Source organism: Cynoglossus semilaevis, chromosome 19 (assembly GCF_000523025.1).
Source record: "Cynoglossus semilaevis isolate Cse_v1.0 chromosome 19, Cse_v1.0, whole genome shotgun sequence".
Lineage (NCBI taxonomy): Eukaryota > Metazoa > Chordata > Actinopteri > Pleuronectiformes > Cynoglossidae > Cynoglossus > Cynoglossus semilaevis.
In genome coordinates this window covers 5,266,894-5,286,090 of record NC_024325.1, presented here as the reverse complement: position 1 = coordinate 5,286,090, position 19,197 = coordinate 5,266,894, and the positions used below count along the sequence as shown (strand labels likewise).

The following is a 19,197-nucleotide window of genomic DNA, read 5'->3' as shown; positions in this document are numbered from 1 at the left end:
CTGAGCTGTGTATGTAAAGCGTCAGACATTTAATACGGATGGCAGAGCATGTTAAATTTAAAGACACTTTCTCTGCCCTCAGAAAATACTTTGTATTTAACTATGTGGCTAAAGGGGCCGATGGGGCCTTGTGAAATAAGTCGAGCATTTCTAACACGTGGAAGTGCACAGCTGAGACTACAGTGACAACACCGGAGGATCAGGACATTCTGTGGACTCGCTGCACACGAGATGAAGCATTATCACGAAGATTGGCAAACCCTGAGCTAACAGCTGAAGCTAGTTGTCGCCTAAAGAGTTAAATTATTTTTCTTACTGTACTAGAAGGCCAGGTTCAGAAGGAAGACAAGGTCGTCTCTCTGTAGACACCGATGGGGAATTTCCCCCTTTTTTTCTCTCGCTTTCCTTGCCAAGTGCGTTGTTGCTAGTTCATAAAAATTTTACACAATACAAAAGACACTGTAGCATCAATTAAAGCAGTCAGAGCATCTGATATTTCATTTTTAGTTCCACGTTGAAGAATGTTGTCCTATTACAGAGAACATGATAGTATCTTTATTAGAAAAAGATGTCATTGCTGCCTTTAGAGAGTTTTTAAAAGGGGCTGCAGTAAGATCGTCATCTTTGTCCTAAGTGCGAAGAGAAGAAAATTTCTATTGCGTCGTCTGGATATGGCTCACAAAATCAATGTAGATTAAGGCTATTTGAGTTTTTGGTAAACAAATGTAAATGTATGCTTGGTTAGAGAGAGAATTCAGGAAAGAAGAATTGTGAATTACTCACCCTGCACAGAATTTGACCACAGCATTTTACCAATCCAGAAACCATAAGTATAGACTGAGCTCTGGAGGGCCACATTCAGCCCGCAGACCTTGAATTTGACATATGTTATGTACAGTAGGGTATTCAATTAACACTAGCCAGTATGTTTTGTAGACTGTGGCTGGAAACAGAGGTGCTTTAAGGAAACTCTTGCACATACAGTTAGAACTACATACAGGAAAACCATCAGATACTACAAGGAACAATCTCACTGGAGGACAAGAGCTCTAAAGAACATTCAACAGAGTTAGTTGGCTAAATGTCCTCTTTATCTTTAGCTCAATCTTTGAGTTTATGTAGAGTTGAATGTCAGTGATGAATTCAACACACGTTTACATACCTAATGATACTCACTGTCAATATAAATTCACTTTTAAATACACTACAGAGCACCTTTATATGAATGAAAACATTTTTAACATGCATGTATCACCACATGGATATTTCTTCTAGCCATTTCTTCGGTGCACATCCCTTCATACTTATTTTCTAACGTCTCATTCATTAAGCGGAAGTCCCTGCTGTTGCCACTGAGGATTGGAACTTGTCCTAAAGTCTGGAGGAAATTAGTCTGGTCTCTTTTTGTTTGCTCTATTCACTCTGACTCATTGCGACATTGGTATTTTTAGCCCTGGATTCCTGTTTGCCCTTACAATTATTCACAAGGGGCTATCATATTCTGTGAGACAAGGAGGAATGATCAGTGTCAACTTCCAGTCAGGAGTCGATTAGTGGCACAGACACAAAGTTAGACAACCTTGTGTCATGCTAGAAGTTCATGATGTAGTTCTGTGCCGATTGTGTCTGTGTCCCTGCCATGTTTTGTCCTTCACAGCTGCCGTGTCAGCTGCATGCTTGTAAAAGGTTTTGCTTGGATCCTCACTGACGCCCCACCTGCTCAGGTTACTCCCGTAGGAATATACCTTCTGTTGTCACTGTGACCTCCAGGTAATTCCCAGGAATTAACCTCAGACTTTGGAAAGTCTGGGATTACACATGTAGGAAGTGGACTTGTGTAAACTGTTGAAAAGAGCTGTGACGACTCGTCCAATTATCGGCCACTAATCAATTATCTGCCAACACTGACAGATCAATTGCATAATTATTTATTAATGAATTAGCTTAGGACACTGCTTATCCTTTTTTGTTATTTACTCAAACCTAATGGAATGTTTTAGCTTATACACTTATTTACTTCAGTAAAAATTACCAATTTGTAAAATGAAGAAGTCATTAGAGTTAAATTCGGGGAGGTTCCTCAATAAATAAGATATGCTAAAGGTAAAGAGTACTAAAAGAGCATCCAATGATGTAAAAAACCCATATCAGACTAAACATATTTTGTACTTGTATACAGAGAAGAATTAGACTTGGGAAATCAAGGAATCACATCTTTACTACGAGAAAAATTCCACTTGTGAAATCGTATTATTGTACTATTATCGGTTGCTGTATGACTGTAGAAAACTTACCACCTAAAGGTTTTGAAATAAAAACAATACGTTATGCAAAAATCTGCACTGCACTAAAACATGTTTTCAGTCTTTTCTCATTTCATGTTCAAGTTTATTACAAATAATAGATTTTTTTATTTTAGAAAGTCAACCAACTGCCTCTACTTTTTTATATTTGCAAAGGGCTAATCCTTGAATTGAACATGAAGATTTTTTGCCCTGCTGTTAAATGTTGGTGAACAAACCACAATGTATACCTTTGCCTTCCCTTTGACGTAACCTGTGCTCGTGATTAAATTCTCCTGTTCAGCGTGTGTAAACATAGGCTTCACGTACAGCAGAGGTTAGCTCTGGTACAATAGTGTAAATTCCCCCTGCGGTGTCCGACTTCTCACTGTTAAGGTGGCCAAGTGACCTGATATCCTGTTTGTCTTGGGAACAGAAATAAATCTGATTGTTGCACATCCTGCCGGTCACTGATCTGTGGCAAATACAGCCGTCGGGCATGAGGACTTTTTTTAGCCTCCATTGTATATGAGTCTGAAAACAATTGCAGTGTGTTCACAGTTAATTTTAATTTCCAAAGGATAAATTTGAAGTGTGATGATGCTGGTCTGGTCGTCTGAACGCGTGGGAGATTCATACTTGTTTTGGGCACAGGAGCTCCTCACATTATCATGCAAAATTAATTATTTGCCTCTTTTTTATGTCCCCCTGAATCTTGGAGCAATAAAGAAAAAAATGTGCCGGTGTTTTATTGAAATGAAATTATGGCATAATGTCACTTTTGCTATTAGCACTGAGAGTCTGTGCATACCAATTGATCCTGCTGTTGTCATAGCAACGTGAGCTACTAAACCTCTGTGCAGCTGTTGTTATGGAAGCTCTTGAACAGCTGGGGGGTGATAGCTGTGGAGGGATTGTGGGAAATGGGTCTTTTGGTCCTCCCTTCACACCTTGACCCCAAAACTACAACAAGCAAAAAGACAAGGATTCTTACAGGCATTCTACTAGATTCTTCCTGGTGCCACTAAGTGCCACCGAAAAGTTTTAGGCGGGAAGTTGTGAATATTCCATCATGTCTGTGCCCCCTTCAATCCTGCTTTGCCACAAATGCGAGCAATGAAATCAAATGAGCCAAATGAGAGTAGATTCTCTCTGAGGAGCCTGATGCATTGGAGCATATCCCATTATTGATATGAGCAAATGTTGTACACGGTGCAACAATAAAACAATCGTTTCACAAGGAGCACAACTGAGTCCAATTCCTTCAGCCATATTAAAGCTCAAATGTAACCCAAGAGCAAGGTCTCAACCTCCCGCTGTTTGAGCTAATGGACTTTTCACTGTTAATGTTTCTGTGCTATCAGCAGGACTATAAAATGACAAGAATTAGTTGCTCATGTCAGGAGGCTTAATTTACAGTGATGAAATATGCTAAAGAATCTCAAATGACATAAAAACTTTGTTGATTCAAACAGTAACAGTAAAGACTGTCTTGGTAAAACTGACTAAACTGTCATTTTTAAAATTCATTTTACCTACAGATAACACTCTACAAACACATTAGAAAACTGACAGTCACCTTTTCCCATTTTCAAAACTTCACATACAAAAGTTTATGAAACAAAACACTGATATACTTAGAACATTTCTTTTTCAAATTATGTTCAAGTTAGGGGTGGGAATCTCCCAAATCCCACTGTTTGATTTGGTTATGATTATGAGACATGCAATTATTATTTAAAATAAAATTATTTAAAATTTAAAATTATTTTAGAATAATTGAAGGAAATAAGAAGAGTATGCCAACACATGAATCAATAGAAAATAAAATTAATTACATTTCAAATCCACTGCTAAATGACAAGATTATTCAGAAAAAATACTTTTATTAAAGCATGTAGAGCAGCCTATCCCTCTGGTTATTAGCAGACAAACACAATGACATTTCTGTGTGTTCTTCTTTCAGAAGTTTGACTATTAGAATCTGTACAGCTGGAAGTTGGCATAAAATGTTGGCATCGTATTTGTCTCCTACTGCTACGTTATCTCTTTCCTCACTGTGTGTAGTACGTGTTTGCATATGCAGTGGCTACAGTGTAAGTGATGGTGGGCAGATTGAGGAATGCTAATGTTTCCTTTGTGGCTTTTGTGAGGAACACGGTGATTAGACCTCCAGCCCCCTGGGTGGAGCCCCGCGCTGCACGGGCTCTTACTCTGATTTACTTTTGACGTCAACAGGAAGGTCAGTTGGGTCCCAAAGGGGTCATGGAGGGGTGGGGAACAACTTGTGTGTGCCGGGCCTCAGCACATGGAGACGCTTCTTCTAGATCCCAGACGGGGCTGGAGGAATGGATGAAGAAGGAAGGCCCCTTGGAGCTTAGGGAGGACTTGGGGAAGGATTACTGGGCGGCTAAAATGTTTTCTTTGTGCCTGAAGGAAACCTAAGAAATGCTCTCAACCAAATCCCTTCTGTTCTGAAGGACTGTTTGCAAGGGGACTCCTAAAAACATTGGTTGTTGTGCTTTAACGTTAAACAGTTGAGAACCCTTGGTATTTTATTTTAAAAACATTTCAACTGCAACTCAGTTATACTTCCCAAATTAATACTATATAAAAAAGAGGAACAGTACTACTTTTGTGAGATTTCCCAGATTTAGCTAAGACACCACAAAATGCCACGTTGCTATTTATTTAAAAGTAAAACTTTTTGGAGGTCGACAGATGGATGATGGATGGATGAGTGATGGATGGATGAGTGATATGCAATCAACTAATACAATGTACAGTATATATGTCCCTACCATTTGACTGGTTCGTCTAAGAAGATCTCAGTCCCTGACATCAACTCTGTAGTAGACAGATGTGTTTTAATGACGACAGACCATTAAGGCTGTATAATGGTCTGTATATGACTTGTGTTTTAAGGGTGTGTGGATGGCAGTGCTGGGTGTAGTGATGTGTTTTCAAAGGTAACGGGTAGAAGGGAATTTCTTTCTAAGCCCATCAAGACTGGGCCTCTGTAGAAGATACCTACCACACACAGTAGTCCCCACTGAGTGCTGCGGTTCTGGCTAAATACCATTCCTTCAGAGGCTCCATGTTAGCAGGTCACTGGAGGGAAAGGCAGCCCGCTGAGAGGTTCAGCCACACTCCCACTGTTCTGCAGGAGCTTTAAGTGAAAGATCAGGTGTCCAGCCTTGAATGCTTGATTGAACTTAAATCTTTTGCATGTGTGCGTTGATGCTGTCTGTGGTACAGTGCTCTCTTTGGCTGCTCAGAGTAATTTGAGTCGCAGCAGCTCCTGAATGTCCCTATTTTCACCTGTGACATTGGAAACTATTTTTAGGGGAAATTAAATTAGTACAAAATGTTGACTGTAAATCAGTGTGTATGTATTCAACTGTGTGATCGAGTGTGTTCTTTTTTTTTCCTACAGGTTTGAGTTTAAATGTAGTAACTGCAACATAATGTACATTTCATACAGGTAATAATTGACAGGCTAACACAACTACCAAACCTTAAATACATTTCCAAAGTACTGCCGTACCAACACTTACACTAACATTTTGTAAATAAATGAAATGGAAACTTTTTATTTTTATTTTACATGGACAAAAAGCAATTATGTAAACTGGAATAAATCATCATTCAAGTTCAAATATAATTTGGTAACCTTCTGTTTGTTTTAGCATATTTGTGATGACTAGCTAAGACCAGACATGGTTGCTGACCACATGGTATTAATATAATTGAATTAATTAATGAACAAATGTAATATTTATTATATTTATTCATATTTAATATTTAAAGTGTAGATGTACTTTTTACTTGTGTAAAAAGTGTCTTAAAAATGTTTTGGTTTTTTAATTATTACTGAAGTATTTTACTGTTATTATTTATTTTTGGGTTTTATTGACACAGGAAACAGTACAAAGACTTTCTCTCCTTTTTCTAATCTTTGCCAGTTATTGCCTGCAAATTAGTGATTTATTAGCCACTGCCATTATCAGCACACGTCCTTCAGGCACTCAGTGTCGCATTAGATGAAAAAAACCATCTTGGTGCTTTGAGTTGAAAATGTGAAGATCATATATTAGATCCTGCTGACATTTTACTTTATAGCTTTTGTCCCTTGATGCTGTTTAAGGTCTTTTTCTCTGACAAATATTAAATGACCAAACTATTTTTCAACAGGTTCCATGCGCAAAATTGGACACCAGGCAACAGAAGAGACGACAACACTAGGGGTGCTGCGTCGCGGTGGGCAAACTAATAGTGAGTGATACCATATCATTTTCTTCTAAGGTTCCTTCGTGCTGTTTGAGTTAGTGATACGCTTCGAAGAACTTCTAAGTGGTCATGTCTCTGCCAGTATGTTTGCAGTCTTTGTTTGGATTTTCAAGCACAGAGTCAAATGTAATCATGCTGTAAACTGGGCAGGCAGGATAAACACTTAATAATGCAACGCTGCAGTCCAACCAGGTCCTTTACTTTTTTATAGTATTTTGTAGTTTTGGACAGAAGATATTTTCATAATTGTCAGTGTACACTAAAGATATAACCAAATAAATTTAATTCAATGTCAATTTACCTTGTTGATTATAAGCGTTAGCTTTGGATTTTAGTTGAGGCTAATTGTTAACTGCTTTGTCCTAGGCTACACATAATTTAAAAAGTTGATCTATTGTAAAATATGTTTTAGTTCCCTTGGACTGATGTTTTTTCCTTTTCCTTATCCAATCCTCCCTTTTATTTTTTCCGTCAATTTTCTATTTTACTGTTTGCACGTGGCAAACAACCGAAAACTTCTAAGGAAGATTTGTTTTTTTTTAAAGTTGAAATAAACCTGTAAGCTTTAAAAAAGCTTTTATTGGTCTCATTACTACTGTCCTGCGCAGAGGACATAGACAGTGTCCTTAAAATGTGAAGTCTCTCTTTACTGCTGTCTACCATCATCCAACTGTGATTTGAGTTACTCTTTAATTTCAAATTCTTTTTAATAGTTTCACTTATTTCTGAGGTAGTAAGGCAAGTCTGTGAAATAAAGAGGGGGTGTTTACAGAGAACTATGTGTTTTCAAATTCATTTTTTCTTGAGTGGGTTAGCTCAAACCTTAGCATGATAATCTTTTTTTTCTCTCTTCTGGTTTAAAATTGTACATGTTTCTTCAGCCACTATGTTTTCATTTACATACATTTCCTGAAATACAGAATCATTTAAAAAATGCTTGTAACATTTATTTTGTAATGAATTTGCATGTGGCCAGATTTGAAATTGTTAACGGTCACAGTGAATAAAAAGGAACCAGGACTAAAGTAGATTATACAGTGGAGGTCCGGTTATACCAATATGTTTTCTCCAGTAAAGGCAGGACTAATTGCACAGCCCGTACCCCTCTTTACCCACACTCATAAAAAAAACCCTCTCATTTTTGATTCCCCACTAAGGATTGTTTTACGCCTAATTTTGTTAGACTTAATGAGATTTCACTAATTAAATCTCCTCCTGGTTGGAGACCCCCTCCACACCCCCGTCTTCACTCCCCCTTCTCGTAGTGCCCCCCCCCCCTCCATCCAGCCTTGAGCAATTGCTTATGGGCCAAATTTAGATAAATAAACTTTTTTTGCTGTTAGGATCGTTGACTGTGGGTTTCACAACGTCGGGCCTGTGTTACTCTTAGAGTTTCAATTTCGCGCCAAGATGCTCTGCTGCTCCTGTAATGGCCAATATCTGTGCATAGCTGTGAGAACAGGAAGTAGTTGTTGACCGCATCTTGATGTCTGTGCAACATTAGGACAATATCTTGCAGAAGTCGACTTCATCTCCAGGTGAAGGATTTGTAAGATCATTTTGTTCTGGTACTTAGTATTTAGTCTTAGGGACAAGACATGTTTAAGGTTCTTATATATATATTTTTTTACTTTTAAAATCCACTGCATTGCATAGCCAATCATATCCTTCCTTTACTTCATAAAAACAAAAATGCTGCTGCACATCAGCATTTAAGCTGTGGCTCTAGTTAAGCCTGATGCATGATGTTGTGATACAAGTGTATTTGTCCATGACATCTCACCTCCTCATTGGTTCAAACGAGTCTGTTGTTGACATGATAGATGGATGGATGGATGGATGGATGGATGGATGGATGGACAGATAGATAATAATAGCCACAGCATTAACTGTCATGTGTTGCAACATGGGAAGTAGTTAGTTGCCCTGCCATTGTAAATATCCCTTTGGGAATCTCATGCTGGCTTTTGTAGGAGTCAACCTCCCGTTTCCTGTTTGAACCCTGGACACCTGCTGCCAACATTAGAGCGTGGTTATTCAGCCAAAAAGTCAATTATACCCCCAACCCTCTTCCGTCACTGCGTCCACTGCTGCCAAGACTCCCCCAAACCTGCGTCTTTTATACACACACACACAAGCAGCAACACACCTTACACATCCAGGGAGGCCCCTGTTCTGTTGCCCTAATGTGGCTGAGTGGGCGATGTGCCCGTTTCTTGATAAAGGCCTTTGCTGATCAGGTTTCTGCCACCTGTCATTCAGCTTAGAAGGCAGGAAAGGGGCTAATAGTGGTTGTGAGTGGTAGAATTGAGGGGGCGAGGTGCAATGTGGGATGGGTGGCTTGGCTCATAGAGATGCCATGGCAATCTGGCATGAAGCCTGCAGCCTGCTGTTATTTCAGTGCAGCTCCTTAGACTTCACAAGATGTCAATTTAATGCATGCAGTGGTATGTTCTCTTTACGGTCCGAGTCGAGATAAAGATAAAATACCACTTAACACTTAAAGGTAGGATCAGTTTTAATAATAATAATAATAAATATTTTTGTTTCAGAGCTTTTATGCACAATGTTACTATTATTTATTTTAAGAGAATGTTCAAAATATTCTTTAAAAATATGAGAATGCTCAAAATGTTGTTACAAGTGCAAAGCAACAATTACCGTTTCATAAAGAGACACCTACTAGTGTGAATAACATAATGCGTAAAATAAAATGAAATTCAAGCAATACAGTGTTTTTCCATTATGTTAAGTCATATTGGCTGATAGGACCGATTAGAGCTAATCATCGGCTTTGTGTGTGTCCTAGCTTAGTGGCTATACAGAAGCTTAAGGCTACATTTTCATGATTATGTTTATAATATAATAATGATTGCTGTGTTTCGGGGATAGATCTGTGTGATGGCAATGAAAGATAAAAAAATGTAAATTAAGCAAATTACTATTACTTGAGGATATGAAAAGAATATCGGATGGCCTGTTTTTATACTGATATTTAATATAATTACTTAGTTAGATATGCATAGAATAGTCTTTTATGCAAAACTACTTCTGCTAGGACGCAGTTGTAATCACATCTTGTTTTTCAAGGCCTCTTATGTTTTTTTATGTTTTTATTTTTTGAAGCACTCGACCAAATCTAATTGTTAAGTAATGTGTTCCTCTTTTAGTAACGGCATACCTAGATAGCTGTACTGGAATCATTAAAATACTTCTGCCCCCTGTTTTTTGACCCATTTAGGTTTAAACACAAGCTAAAAGGCAGAAGTTTAAGGATCAAATGGCTAACGTCCGCTAGCTTTTATCCCACATTTATGGCACAAAATACCATAGGAACTGTTTGCTAAGATAAAAACAGGATCCATTTCATAGGGATTAACACTTCACTTAGCGCTTGAAAATAAATAGATTTGTCTTTTCTTTTGTATAGAGAGTCAGTTTTTCCAGTTACAATTGTAGCGCAGTTAATCTTACACACATATGTATAACTTTTAAGCCAACCTGTTAGATTAAGTCCTTAAAGTACTGATACACATTAGTATTGACAGCATCTGCTGTAGCCATAATATGCACATTTTCCTTCTCTTTTTTTTTTCTTTTTTTTTACTTTTTTTGAATTCTGGAGCGTCTTCTACCTGGGGACAGTAACACACTCATCTTTAGCTGAGATTTTCAAATTCTTAGATTGCAATCTGGCCCAGGGTTAAAAAGATTATCTGAACAAATGAAATGGTTTATGGTTTATTTTGGTGGCTAAATGGGAAATCTGACTTTAATCAAAGGGGGTTAGAGGCAAACTGGCGTGCACCAAAGCCATCTCTATGACCGCTCTCTTAGAGTGACACTTGTGCTCTTCATTATTGCTTCATTGTGTGATCCCACATTTGTCTCCACCACGTCTCTTTCACCTCACATCATCCTCCAATCCATCCATATCCATGTCTCCCTCACTCAGGCTCTTTACCCCAGCGCCTCTAATTGTAATTATGTTGATTTAACCTAGACACATGCGGCTCCCTCCATGCCATCTGAATGGGAGCTTATTAGTTAGAATATTTTTTTTATATTTATTTATTCCCATTTCTCAGGGTCCCTGTCGGCATTTCCAATTACTCTTGTCGTGCGGCTGTAATTGCCTCCATGCTAATGGCCGCCAGACAATCGTGCTAAATGAGGTGAGGCCGAGAGGCTAGGAGCCCGACTTCATTAAGAGCTAATGGGATTTTATAAGGGGGACTGAAGACCCAGCTCATCAAAAAGAGGGCGATGGAAGGCAAACAAAACAGATGGAGGGGGAGAGCCAAATCACCACTATTCAAAGTTAGCCCTCTCCCATTCCTGGCACTGGAATGAAAAAAGGACAGGTTACTCTTCCTCTGCAAGAAAAGTACCTAATTATAGTCAAAGACAATGTGACTGAAAGACTGCGGTGATATAGAAGAAATATGATAAATGGATACGTTTGCATAATTCCTCTGGCTATGCTGTTGAACTTAAAAAGAACCGGTTTTATATGTCGTTGGCTCTTAGTAGGGGTCTGGAGGCAGCTATTCACTTATTTGGCAGAGTAACAGCAATGGAAATGTATAAAGTATATATTTTAGAAGTGAGCGGACAGTCATGTCCAAGTCCTCCCACAGTTTTCACACTTTACTTAGTCAGAGAGAGACTCAGACTCACACTTGCATAGAGGGATGAATGTGACTGCATGGATGGAGCACAATGAGACCACAGCAGTAATTCAGATCTGTGTATTGGTCCGAGACCAAGAAAATAATAATTAATAAATAAATTCATGTGCGTCAAATCAGACGCAGACTTTGAAGCCAGATAATATATGTGAGAATACAAAAAGTTGTAGTATAGGTTACATAAATTGTAGTGAATCCAAAATGGAAACAGAAGAAATGTTTCCTTCTCTAAAAGTCTCAGATCGTTAACCCTTAATAGGAAATGGGTGTAGCCATCTGTAGTCAGCAGTCAAGTCTGCAAGAGGAACTGTATGAAAAGTCAATGGGAAAAAAAAATAAGGTGACGTCCATTTCTGGGGCTTTACCCTGCAATACAACTTGTAACAGGATGAACTACATCCGTTTTTTACATATAATCAATGATTCAGTCGATATATGAATAAAATAGTGAAAACAGGAAGTGCAATGTAAATATTAAAGTGACTTTAGTGGCTACATTTTATTATATTTTCTGTATCATTTCAGGTTACATGCAACAGCTCGTGAGGTTTAGTGTTTGTTGGGCAATGAAGGAACAAACTCATGAACATAAATGCATTAATTACATTGCAGTAAAAAAGGTAAAAACACTACTGACATACTTGGAAATCTATTAAGAGCTTCTTCTCCCCTTCCTTAGTCACATGACCAAAATGCCCTTTCAGACCAGTAAACCAATCCTTTGCAGAAGTAATGATCCCATTCTGATTTGTCTGCCCTTGAAACACACTGAAAGGCGCCCATCCATCTTGAAATAATCGCTTTGGAATATAGTTGCTCTGCACGTCCTGCAGTTGCAGGATCAGTCTTTAATTTGCTGCACCGTCTTAAAGCTGACACGGTTTGTTCACCATCAGTTTTAGCTCAGTGGCCTCTTTGGCTCCTGTCGATGAGGTGGCCTGCCAAATTCTATTACACGCTGAATAAACCAACGTGCTCACCTATGAGTAGAAAGCTATGGAGTCGGTAGTGTAATGGATAGTGTACAGTGGGGGCACAACTCCCTGACTCGGGCCATGCTCTCGCTGTTTAGTGCCTGCAGGTTTGGTAATGGAAGCCTAGAAGGAAATCAGTAGTATTTGTAGTTTTATGTGTGTCAGTTGGTGGTCATCGAGCTTCAACGCAATTGGGGGGAGGGCATTTGTCACCCTTCTGCTCCACTGACAGTGACAGTGTCAATAAACTGACATTTATGTAATCTACTAAGGTGGAGCTTTTTTAAAGTTCAGTAGGATTCCTATATTTCTTAAACAACGTACTGTATATGAAACAAGAGTCTACCCCCCCCACACACCCTTCTCTCTTGGGGACAGGAATGCTGGTTAAATGATGTGTTCCATATGCTGGATTTATTAGATTTTTTTTCAAGTAAATCAGAACTGGGTCAGAACCTCTCCATGAGAATAAGTAAACAATTATCTTTGGAGACGAACATTTCTGTATTCTTTTTTCTCTCCTTATTTTTTTTTTTTTACCAGCAAGTCGTCTGATAAGCATCTCTACTCAGAAGTTGTCACACAGACAGACTTTTTTTTTTCTTTTTTGTGAAAGTACGTAAATAAGAACAACACTTTGTATTACACTATATCTGTTTCGCACAACAACAACGGGTGTAAAACACAATCACCCAAGGGGCCGGAATTTATAACAAAGTCTACGTTGTGGGCCAAACAGGATTAACTGTTTCAATATCAGTTAATCCTGTGCTGATAGTGCTGAAGATGTTTTAACAAGAAATACTGGATTTGAACAGACTGCAACAACTTTATCCGCAATAAAATAAATAAAAACTAAATTGAAATTATTAACAAGTCAAATAAGAATATTGTTGAATGTCAATGACTCAAAATAACAAAACAGGACTCGTGTCTCGTTTCAGAACTATAGTGCTGCTTGTTTCCCATGGAATAAATTGTTGATATTTTAAACAGGATCCCAGGATGGGGATCACAAAATGCTGGCCTGTAATAATTCCTCCCTAAGTTCTGTTGGATTGGTATAAAATATTACAGCATCAATTTAACAGTAGTCCTGCATAAATAGAATAGTATATAGTATGAAGGTATATAAACTGGATTTTGGTTTTGGGTAAAATGTTAAAGTTTTTTTTTTTTTTTTTTTACATTATACCAACATCTGCGTTTTTTCTTAGCCTTGACTGAAGAATCTTGATTAATTATTCCTTAATTATTTCTTCCGCTTCTCACATCTGCCACACACTTTTGCCTTTCTGGTGGTTGATAAATTAGGGGGTTTTTTTATCCTCTCATAAAAATCAAACATTGTGATCTCTTTACGTGAATAACAACACACAAAAGGCAGACTTTTGTGATTATTTTTTACCAAACTGAAGGGCGTTGGGGAAATAATTATCTCTTTATGGGTCCTCATACTGTTCACACAGAAATGTGTGTCGAGGGAAATCTAGAAATATAAACAACAAAGAAGGTCGATGTGGTCTGTCTGGACACAGTGGAAATTAGGTCAATGTTACATGTGGTGTAGTTCTGTCAGTCTGTGTGGGCTAATAAAGACATGCAAACCTTTGTCAACTGATGGACACAAACTGGTGCCTGATGTGAGCATCAGCATGTACACCATTAACCTTTTGGAAAAAAAATCACACTTTACATGCAAATGAAGAGTAGTGTGCAAATATGTAGCTTGTGTTATTATTTATTTTAGATCCTGGATGTCAATAGTTTTTTTGCTTGGGAGCTATCATTCAAATGACCAAGTGATCTACCTATAGTACAACCAGAATGTAAAATATATTGTAATATTCTTATATATAAATATCTTCTTATATGTTTACATTTTAATTGTTCATGATCTATCAGCAATTCCTTTCCAAACTACTGATAGATCCCGATTGCTTTATATGACAGTATACTATAAAGTTCTAACGCTATGATTAATGATACAACTGTGACTAATAAATGGGCTGCTATACGTCATTAAATTATTATTATTATTATTGTTATTAAATTAAAAATACATTTATATCCAATTTAAATATCCACATTCACATTCACTGTTGGATTGAACAGTGTGAATGGAGTTGATACTGTAGATAGGCTGTTACTTTGGTGCAATTTTATCATCATTTTGTTAGACTAAAAAATTGAAGCTGGTAGGAAAAAAAAAAAACTCCTCGGACCATCTGTACACCATAACTCCACCACATGAGCTCCTTGGATGCCACTGTATTTGGTTACTTTTCATTTGCTGATGCTAGAAACCTACACAAATTCACAGGCTAGTAGTGAGCTGTAGCTGACACATCCACTTTACTCATAAACGCAAGGTCTTTATTACACTGCACAAACAGGCTCTGCCTCCNGCCCCCCCAAACACACACATTTCCTGAAGAATCCTCTGAGTCAGGCAGATGTGTCTAATAATTGGGGCTGCGGGATGTTTTTGTCCCTGAAAACGCAGCCCCGGCTGCGCTCATGGTGGGATGATGACTGTGGTCTGTAAGGCCTGGGCTCTGGTAGGCACAGCTGTCCTACAGCTGCCATCTCGTGTGCTTTGGTGTGAGGGCTGGGGGGTGGGGAGGGGTTGAAAAACAGACCTAAACTGCCTAGGTCAGAGCCCTGGTATGACGGTCTCCGTGGCAACAGGAGCTGAGGCCTGACACGTGTGTGTTTGTATGCGTGTGTGCAGTGGTAGGGCAGCGTTGAGCTCTATAGTTGGAGGGAAATTAAATAATTCTCACAACTTTATTGGTTTCTTTTATTTGAAACGCTCTGTCATACGCTACATTTTCTTTAGCTAGATCCTGTTCATTAAAAAGTCTTCATAAAAAGTGTAAAGCTCCTCAGTCACAGAATAATCTTGACAAAAATAGGGAAGGATATATAAAAAAAGAGAACGTAAGTTAAAAAGAAAAGTAGAGAGGCGTGTTAAGAGGGGGGAGAAGGGGAGGAGCTGGGGAGATGGGAAGGGGGAGAGAGCACCAGGAATGATTGGGAGTGGAAAAGTGGAAATGTGGAGATACTTGGCTTCAGCCCCGTCAAAACACTGGTTGTCATGCTAACTTAACCTTCCCCTCTCTTCGTCTTCGTCTGTCTTTCGTGCTCACACTGAGAGTTGCTCTGTTTCATTCCAAACCTTCCCTTCAAATCCTTCAGAAATTACTTGTCATAGCATTGAAAACAAAAGAAAAGTATTACAATGTAATGCTTGTAATGTTACAATGACCTCATTGTCCGTAAGAAAAATTCACTGCATTTACTGAACAAAACTTTCTTCTGATTTCTGAACTGCAGGTCAATATTTTTTTTTTCTTTTCTTATTTTCATTTACGTCTGTCCCAACTTTAGCTCTTTTCTTTTCCCCAGACAGTACATATGGATACAGGGGTTGCTGCAGTGCTGGTGATTATCATGTACAGAGCAAAGTATTTTCTCACTTAAACTTCAGTTTATATCGCCCACCAACCTTCTGTGCAAACACATTGGGTAAAACAGTCTGACTTAGTGTGGTGCTTATTGAGAAGGAGTGTAGAGTGCATCACAATGAGAGAAGACAAAAGCACAGTTACATGCTCTATCCTTGACACATGAGCAGTCAGTGTTTATTGGATAAACAAGGTGTGAAGACAGAGTGTGTGAGTGTGTTTATTGACATCAGCCTCATTATTTTTTGGTGCAAACTGAAAAGCAAATTCCCCTACAGGGCTTTCAGACTCAGCCCATTATCGGCATTGTGTAAGGAGCTGCGTACTTCGGTGCAGATAGCAATCAGCTCTGATAACTCATCTGTATTTATTAAAGGCTTCACGTCCTAATAGCCACTCATCATACTGTACGCTACACTTTTGTCATTAACCGCTACACTCACATGTGCCACGATTTGACCTGCATTCGCCGGCTATTGGCGCCAGTAGAAGAACCAACCCAGTGCAGTTTTTACAGACACACACAAGAAACACACTGTTTAAATGTAATACTACAGGGATTTTCTCAATTCCCTCTCTAGAAATATAAAAATGTAATTATATATTTGAAGAAAATTGAATAGATGAATATTTACAAATATTTCCCTTTTTATTTGCTTTTCATTTCAAAATGTACAAAATACCAAACAAAACATGGACATCTTTAGTGGACTGAAAAAAAAAAAGAAATCTGTTGTTCTGTGTGCACGCTCAAATTTGTACTGTAACCAGGTTCTCATTACTTATAGTTCATGTTCATGGGCTGTGTGCAGACATTTGTTTTGTCATATGACTCATCTGTTAGCCATGTTCTTAGCAGTTGATAATTGTTTGACAATTATTTTTTAAAACAGTAGTTCTTCAGCCCCTTAAAGCACAAGGACCTTTTGTACCAATTGTGACATTTCAATGTCTAGTTCATTATATTTGTAATTTTGTTAAATGTTTATGGTGATGTTTTGTTATTTACCAGGAAAGTTTGAAAGTTCATTCTTTCAGTATTGGCCATTTGAGGACAGCAGTGATACTGATGTTGCCTTCAGTGTTGTCTGTTGTTCCATTAACACTGTAAACTGAAATAAATAACTTTTTTATATACTTCAAACTCCCCAGTTTATGTCTACAAGTCTGGTCCAGGTTAAGTTTGACTTAAATTTAAAGTTTTGTCCAACATGACATCACAGAACAATTGAGCTTTGTCTGGTTCCATCCTGTGACTTGTGTTTCAGCTCTAGGATTACACACTGCAGAGCTCTGTCTCTGTCAGAGTGTGTTTTTGTGATAGCTGTTTGTTGGACAGCACTCTCCCCTGAAGTGTGTTAATGATTACAATCAATAGCATTTGTCCCTGTAACTGATCCACTTTGTCTGCATGTTTCCAAATGAAATGACACCGAGGCAGACCTTTTGGGTATCACTCTGGCCGTGTCCTCAGAAGCTGGAACACTGTCTTATTTTTAACTTCAGTGGGGAAATAAAAATCAGTATTTGTTGGTTTATTTTCGAATCCATAACTTTTCATAATCTTTTTTCTCTTGGCATTAAATGGCATTGGTAACAGATGACAGTAATTTACCACTGTTTTAACATCATAAAATTGACCATGGCCAAGTGTAGAAACACTGAAGTAGTTTACTAAGGCATCATTTAATTGGTTATTCTACATCCAAGTGATAGAGTTGTTTCAGATTTATTGACAGTAGATGAGTCTGAGCAGCAAAGTCACTTTTTAGTCAGTGTACTCGTTGTAGTATGTTTGTGAAGTTGAGTGTTTTCTGCCATCACCACATCTTGCTTAGAGTTAACTTTTTTGTTGTCACATTCGCAAATTAAAAGTGGAAATCAGTTTCTCATAAAATTAACTGGAAACAGGTTTTCAGTACAGCCCACACTGCAGTTAAACGTTTGTTAGATAAAACAGATACTGTATGGGCATATGGCTTCTCTTCACCAAATATTTTTATAAAAGGATTAAAATGGTATTAAGCTACATCCCTAATGACATTGTGTTGCACACCTCTTACCATTTATACACTACACAGACACATGATGACACAAGATATAGCAGAACACTGAACAGTAATGTGTAATCAGTGTTGTAGTTGCATCGTTAGAAGAATCCTATCCCCGTGTTTGCTGCTATTAGGAAGAAAGGAAGAAATGTAGATTTCTGTGAAAAGTACGCCTCACGTTTGAGCCAAGTTTTGTCTGTTTCTGGCATTTATTCCTCTCTATTTTTATTTTTTCCTGCGAAATAGTGAAATCACAATTCATAAGCAGCATAAATAAGAAGTGAGAAGTGGTTAAATGCTGTATGTCTGCATTCAGAAAACACACATTTTGTTTGTGTGATTACCAACCTATGAGAGAATAATAGTCAAAGTAAAGTACACTTCAACTGAGTTCAAATGTTGGTGAGACATTTCTCTCTCTTGACGTCCACAATGTGGCCTGTTTCCGTTGTGCTCTCAGCTTGGTACAGTCATGTGTTTGTATGACTGACTATGCTTCATTATTTGGGAAAAAAACAAACAAACAGTTGTTGTTTTTCAATTGCTTTAACAGTGGGGACTATATGGTAGCATCTCTTTGATTTCACAATTTTGGAATTCAGTCACGGGCTGGATGGGACCTGCGGGCTACCAGTTGATGATCACTGGTGTAAATATACAAACCCCATACAGGGAAACTATTAGTTTGTTCTGAGACTTAAACTAGTGGTCTTTGTGCTGTTGGAGAAAAGCGCAAAACATAATGCCACCATGAGGCGCTTTCTTTATAGTTTCATTACAGAGTAACATAAAATAGTCCAAATGAACTGATCAACCCTAGCAACAACACATTCTGTCTTCTTCGATTCAGATTTTTCAGAGCAAAGTAGAAAACAGAACGATGCCCAGATTGCCAATAAAAAGTCATATTTTCCCTCTCACTTACAAGTGAGCCAGCGTTACTTGACTGAAGACCAAAAACCACTAAACGTAAGAAGGGCTGAACAGTGTTTCCATGGTAACAGACCTGATGCACAGAGGTCAATGGGGTTTTTTTCCCAGATAGAGGCAGAAAGATTAAAACAGGGAGAGTAAGTCAGACAAGAACAAACAAATAGCCACCGAAACTGTCTGATCAAGATTTATAGTCTACATTCTTCTCCTTTTCCTCCTACATTTCTTTTACAATGGTGAAAATGTAGGATTTAAATAGCATAATTACACGGCTGCAGACGGAGGGAGCCCCCTCTCTTTTTTATTATTATTTCTTTATTCTCTTTTGAAGTAGGGAATTGAAACGGGAGAGTGGTCCAAAGTCTGCCTGATGCCTGAGCTTTGTGTTTCGGTGCAGATACGTCGCCTGCCTGCCCCCTCAATCACTGGCAGCTCCTTTCTCTCTCCCCTCCCTCTCAAGTCATTTTAATTAAGTCAGTCTCACTGGCATGGTAGGCAAAGATAAT

The 19,197-nt window shown here is 38.3% G+C and overlaps 1 protein-coding gene across 2 annotated transcripts in view; it reads left to right on the top strand.

Moving 5' to 3' along the window:
• LOC103394963 (pbx/knotted 1 homeobox 2) overlaps positions 1 to 19,197 on the top strand; it is an 81,163-nt gene that overhangs the window by 19,535 nt on the left and 42,431 nt on the right. For both annotated transcript variants that reach the window (XM_008332470.3, XM_017041829.2), the window contains exon 4: positions 6,477 to 6,557. The gene's annotated coding sequence lies outside the window, so the exon portion shown is untranslated. The remainder of the gene's footprint in view (positions 1 to 6,476; positions 6,558 to 19,197) is intronic.